The sequence below is a fragment of the Phasianus colchicus genome, chromosome 14 (genome assembly GCF_987193195.1).
Source record: "Phasianus colchicus chromosome 14, bPhaCol1.hap1.1, whole genome shotgun sequence".
NCBI lineage: Eukaryota > Metazoa > Chordata > Aves > Galliformes > Phasianidae > Phasianus > Phasianus colchicus.
Genome location: NC_143449.1, coordinates 14189768 through 14195767, shown reverse-complemented (window position 1 = coordinate 14195767; position 6000 = coordinate 14189768). Strand labels below are relative to the sequence as shown.

At 32.9% G+C, this 6000-nt stretch overlaps 1 long non-coding RNA gene across 1 annotated transcript in view; it reads left to right on the top strand.

Annotated features, from left to right (window-relative positions):
- The first annotated feature begins 405 nt into the window (after positions 1-405).
- Positions 406-6000, top strand: part of LOC149916031 (uncharacterized) — a 293438-nt gene continuing 287843 nt past the window's right edge. Inside the window, exon 1 of the long non-coding RNA XR_016471003.1 lies at positions 406-491. This is a non-coding gene — a long non-coding RNA (uncharacterized LOC149916031). The remainder of the gene's footprint in view (positions 492-6000) is intronic.

Sequence of the window (6000 nt, the reverse complement as noted above, 5' to 3'; positions counted from 1 at the left end):
TCCTCAGATGACCTGCCATGAAAAATACAAACAGAGCTCTGCACCAACATGGCAGAACCTAAAGGGGCTCAAGGGGAATGATATACCAGGTAGCATGTTTCTAATGATGGAATATTTCAGTTTCTTTCTGAAAGACAGCAACAAGCTATTAGGTCTCCTGAGCTAATCATCTGCTAATTTCGAGGCAATGGGCCCAAAGTAAGTTTCCATCCTCAAGTTACTAAGAATTTCTCTGTCAATAGCTTGCATATAATGAAGTCTCCAATTATACCTCATTGCAAACTGTAATGACTACAAATTACAGCCGTAATTGTATTATACAGCAAAGTGATTTGATTCATTGCTTACAAGGTATACTTAATAAGCTGAAGTAAAATTATTTCTGTATTTCATTTCCAGAACCTATTTTTCTAAAGAACAGTTTTCTGGGACATCTTTCACCCAACATCTCATTGCTCAGACTGCCACAGATATTTAATGTTTTTACTGAGGTAAGTCTGGTAAGGCAAGAATCAGGAAGCAGCACGGCCATCAGGAGATAAAATGTAGGGATGAATAGAGATAAATAGACAGTCCTGTATAGCAGAGAGCTCTTTATACACATCTGTTGATGAACATGGGCAGGCAACTGATTAAGCAGATTGAGTGTTTCTGATATGTTACAATGTATTTTAATGACAGTTTATTTTAATCATAAATGCTATGCAATGAATTTATTGTCATCTTACAGTCAAATGAAAGAAATTTGTGAAATGCAGTATTTATTGGAAAGATGAGGTTCAGAGAAACAAAAAATGTCAGTTTTCCTCAGTTATTGTTTTGCTTGCTGTTCGTGTATTAATAGAACGATCTCTTTAATCAAAATGCAGATTCAGCTTGTTCTTTAGTATATCTTCATTATATCAAAGCCTACGAAAATTAGGGAATAAGCCAAGACAGCAATTGACTCTGTTTTGGAATAAGCTAAAGTATACCTGAGAGCTTTACCAGGCTGTCCTTTGGCGTGATCTGGAAAAACAGTGTTCAGCATCTTCAGATGAGGATGTTGACAATCATAGTAGTCTACCTTTCTTTATCTTTAATGTATGTTTTGATAATGTTAACAATACCATTTTAAAATGTTAATATGAATTCCCAATGAAAAGCCTCTGTTTTTCCTCAACCGTCTCTGCAGTTGCAATTAAAGGGGGAGAATAATCTGGATGTCATACTTGACATTCTTGTTATACTTTGAACAGAAGCACATAACTGAGAAGCCAGGAAGCTTTTTTAATAATTGAAAGAACTTCATATTCATGTAAGCTGCACATAAGAAACATATATTTTAGAATGCTTTTCATCCCAAGAATGAGGTCAATAAATTCTTAATTTAATAAGGATTCTTTCTTTTCCCCATACACAATTATATTTAAAACATATTACAGCTTCAGGTCATACTTTTATGCAAATGAAAGTTGGTGCTTTATTTTTTTATTATTTTAAATAAAAATGTTTCCTTTTTAGAGATGTGGTGTCATTAATTATGACTTAATTGATCTGTCTGACTAGAGTTCCATTTGCATCAACAGTTCAGGAAAAAAATCTTTGCTTGTTGAATTTTGATTACAGCTATGTGTTAGCAAGAGAGATGCATGTTCTCATAGTAGTTGTTTGCTTATTTTACAAATAATAATTAAAAAATTAGGTAGCGTATTAATTATTTAGAATTATTATTGCAAATCTCCTACTTTCATCCCAAGACACATACCTATTTCTTTCTATTCAGTAAGTAAAAATCTAATATGCACAAAACAAGGGAAGGTAAAGACAAAAATTCTCATTAAAAAAACAAGCTTTTAAAATCATGAAAATCAGCATTACTGAAATAGTTGACATTAGAAGGCAGCATATGAGTCAGTTAATATACATTCAAAACTCACTTAACCTAGGTTGTATTTTATCATGTATATGGAAAGAATACCCTTCAGTTTTTATACTCGAAAGTCTACACCAAGCATTTGATATCACCGGTTTTGAAATATTTCATTTATTTTCACAAATGCGTGAAGCCATGATATCTTCCAGACCCAAATAATAAAAGATAGCAAATATGCAATTGCTTGAACATCTTACGCATCTTGGTGATGTTGAAGAGTAAGTCCCATGAATTACAGTCACTTAGACACAATAAAAGAGCTTGTAAGGTCAGAAAACTTATAAATGTGAAATTGTTTTATGGGTTACTAAAATTATCAATAATACAAGTGTCGGGGAAATGGAATGCACTCTTAGCATGAAAACCACACCATAAATGTCTTCAAATATTAAGGCTATGCAAAAAACATAAAGCAATACAATTCCCTTATTTGTAATCAGGGACAAGTAGTTCATTTCATTTGAACAATCCTAAATCTATTCATATGGAGACAGCAGTAAATACGTACCCATGCCTTGTCAGTGAATTTATTTTGCTTACTCCAGAAAGCAAAAATTTATCTTTTTCTTCACTGTGCACTGTTTGCTTTTAGAACAGGGCGTAACTGAAAATTTAAATAGGTGGCACAGAAGGATTTTGTGCACTGTCTACTCAAAGCTTTTATTCGCTCACTTAAAAGCAGCAACGTCCTGGTTTTTGTAGGACTACATTCAATGTATACAGGCTGAAACCAAGTACAAAAGTGTCTTTTTTCTTCTATTCTACTACATATTAATTTTGACAGCAATGTAAAAAAATGTTTTCAGCAGTTGAAAGAATTTAGATTTTGGCAATTTTCTACATGCTTTTCTACTGATCAGTATTATAATAATAACTATTGCCAGCTAACAAATACAGTCTGCTCATAATTCAGTGGTCTTAGATAAAAGTTTTTGGCATTAAAGTAAGTGAAACATAACACCAAGATGCATTAAAACAGAAGAAAAAACAAAAAAAAACAAACAAAAAAAACAAACAAAAAAAACCCTGCAATTGACAAAAAGAAAAACAGATAAACAAAAATAAAAACCAAACACCCTGCCCTGCAACATAAATCGTCTCTTCATCTCAACAGCTCAGTTTAGTACTAATTGGCATAGGGATAGTTATCCCAGTTGAATGTTTCTCCCTTCATAGCACAGAGATGAGAATCTCCTTGAACATAATTCAAGTAATTGTCAATCTTCATCTATTTTTGTTGTTAAATGTCACCACTATGGGACTAACAAAGCTGTTAGCTAAAGCAATTTTATACTAGCAAAAACAACCTTCCAAAACATTACAGTACATTCAAAACTTGTTTTTAAGGTCATGTTAGCAAAAGGTATTTTCTTCCATTTAAACTCACAAAATACAACGCACAAAACAAAATCCAGCTGAAAGTCAGGATTTTGAACACCTTGACATACAGGAAGCTACCAATAGCAAAAGTATCTCACATCTCACAATGAAGTCATTGTGTTGAAGACGCTTGAGTGCTGATGATTATCTCTGCCTTTTGCCAGCTTTTTTTTCGTCCTTCACGTTCTTCATTGAATTAATGGAAACTAAAAAGACTAAACAAAACCTACACAAAAACATGAAATTAGAGCTAAACACTGGTCATCTAGTTGCTCTGATTTGACAAATTGATTGAATTGAATTTGAATTTCAAAGGAAATTCAAAATACAAGTGTACGGAGATACATGCCTTAATTTCACTTGTTTGCAAAAGAAATTTCCACAACTTTACTAAACATTATAAATGTTTCAGTGCTGACAACCCTCTTCAAAAACCAACTACTATAATTTTACATGCATCTACATAATACCAGTTGATTAAGTTGTCAGAAATTTAAATGCTGCTTGCTTCAGAAATCTAAAATAAAAACAGAGCATTCACCTCATATAAGATTTTGACACCAGAGTATGAGAAACAGTTAAATGGCCAACCTGAAATGTGTGCTATTTTGAGAACTTAGCTTTCCCAAATGTTATTTCAATAAGATGCCACACCTCTCCAATCTATCAGATATGTCTATTTGAAGGATATTGATATTTATCTCAGATACACATAAAAAGGTATAAGGGATCGTAGAACACAGCAGAATCTTTATACACATCATCACAGAACTGCCATTACTTGTAGATTGCTGTGGAGTTTCCTCTCAAAATAATACATATATTTTCACAGCTTATAATTAAACTGTATCATTTGTATAACTTCTACAGTAAGACCAAAGTTTTGGAGTTGAAAGGGAGTTCTACTGAGAACTACTACTAATACAGAACATCCATAAAGCCAAAGAATAAAAGAGTAATTTGAATTCCTTTCCTTTCTATTGAAAGGAATATGTATGAAAAGTGCTGGAGGACTGCTTTTAAAATAGAACTTCAGAATATCACAGAAAGATAAAAGTGATCAATCCACTCCTATGAAATGATCTCATCTAGTTTAAGTACACAGTAAATCTATGCCAAATCAAATAACACATATACCAGCTTAACACTATTCTAATCCACAATAATTGGCCATGAAAACAGCTGCACCAAAGCTTCCAAAGCCAAAAAACTTATACTGGTCTTCCTAACACCAGCAACCAGATTAAGAAGACATAAATCAGCTTTAGAAAGACAATTCCAAAGTAATAACAAAGAAAAGTTGTCAAGAACGATTTTATAATCATAGCAAGAATTCCGACATTCTTTTCTCTTTGAAAGAGCAGCTTAAATTGCCTGAGATCTGCCATTTTAGAACATTTGATTTCTCTATTATCATCTTCATGCTCATTTACAGTAATTGTCATGGTTCAGAAAAAAATAAGCGATAAACAAGAATATGGATTTTCTTCAGGAAAAAAGGTATTGCATAGTCAAGTGAATACTAATATAGCAGTGTCTCCACCCTGCTTTGCAATGAATTTACTTCCCTCACTGAAAGCTGTCTTTGCAGTGTAGGCTGACTTTTCACAAGGAGAGTTAATGATACTCTTATTAAGCTTATTATGAGTCCCCTTGTAATGAAAAGGAAAAAATATAATCATAATTTAGTACTCTTTAAGGACTTTATCTTCATCAAAGCCTGATCTCTTTCTTCCCTTACACTTCAGGACTGTGTATTCTGATAGCCAAAACTGGTTGACACATTTCTTTTTATTCTTTATAGATTTAATGTAAAGTCACTGAAATTGATGCAAAACCTCAACTTCCATTTAAAATCCAAGACTGTATGCTGTTATTTCCTTTGTGCAGGTTATATTACCTATAATTCTATATTTGTCTGGGAAAGACAGCCTATGTCATTTGAGTTTCTTAGTTCTTCTTATTACTGCGTTAGTGGCAGAGATTAGAGAAGTGTAGCTGGAAAGAAAGTGGGGATCATATTGGTCATCTAGTGAATGTAACTATCAATTATTCATAAAGCTGAGTTGTGATGAATTTGGACTATACAAGTATGTAAAAAAGCATATTCCTGAAGGAGATTTTTATAAGGAGTGTATTGCTGTTGAGTATCCAAATGGCTCAGCCACTGCACAACTTTTCTTTAGGCAAAATAAAATTCTAATATCACAGTTATTAGTAGAAAGACTTCAGAAATTTGAGGAAAGACAAAGATTCTGAGAGGTTAGAAGGATGTTTCTTTGAAGGGTAACAAAACCAGTTTGGTTAAGTAAGGGGTAAAATGCAGAAGTTTTGCTGCTTCAGTTAGGAACAAGAACATCTAATGCTGAGGACTGGTTTTGAAGAAGAGAGAACAATTTGAAAAATGAACATTAGATTTTATTTACAGTTTATGTACAGCAATTATACAGTCACTTTGAAAACAGCCAGTTTTAATGCTTCTACTTGAGACTATACAAAAAACTGCATTCCTGTGTGAAGTTGTGGTACAACTTGAAACTTTGGAGCAATGATGTACTGAAATAATGAAAATATAATCAGTAGCAAGGATCATAACTTTTATCAGTTTAAACAGTCAGCAAAACCTCTCTCCAGCCAGATCTGCAAAAATACTGAAAACTTTCTGTGTATTTGAGGACATTTTAACATGCCTAGTTCTTTTTTCA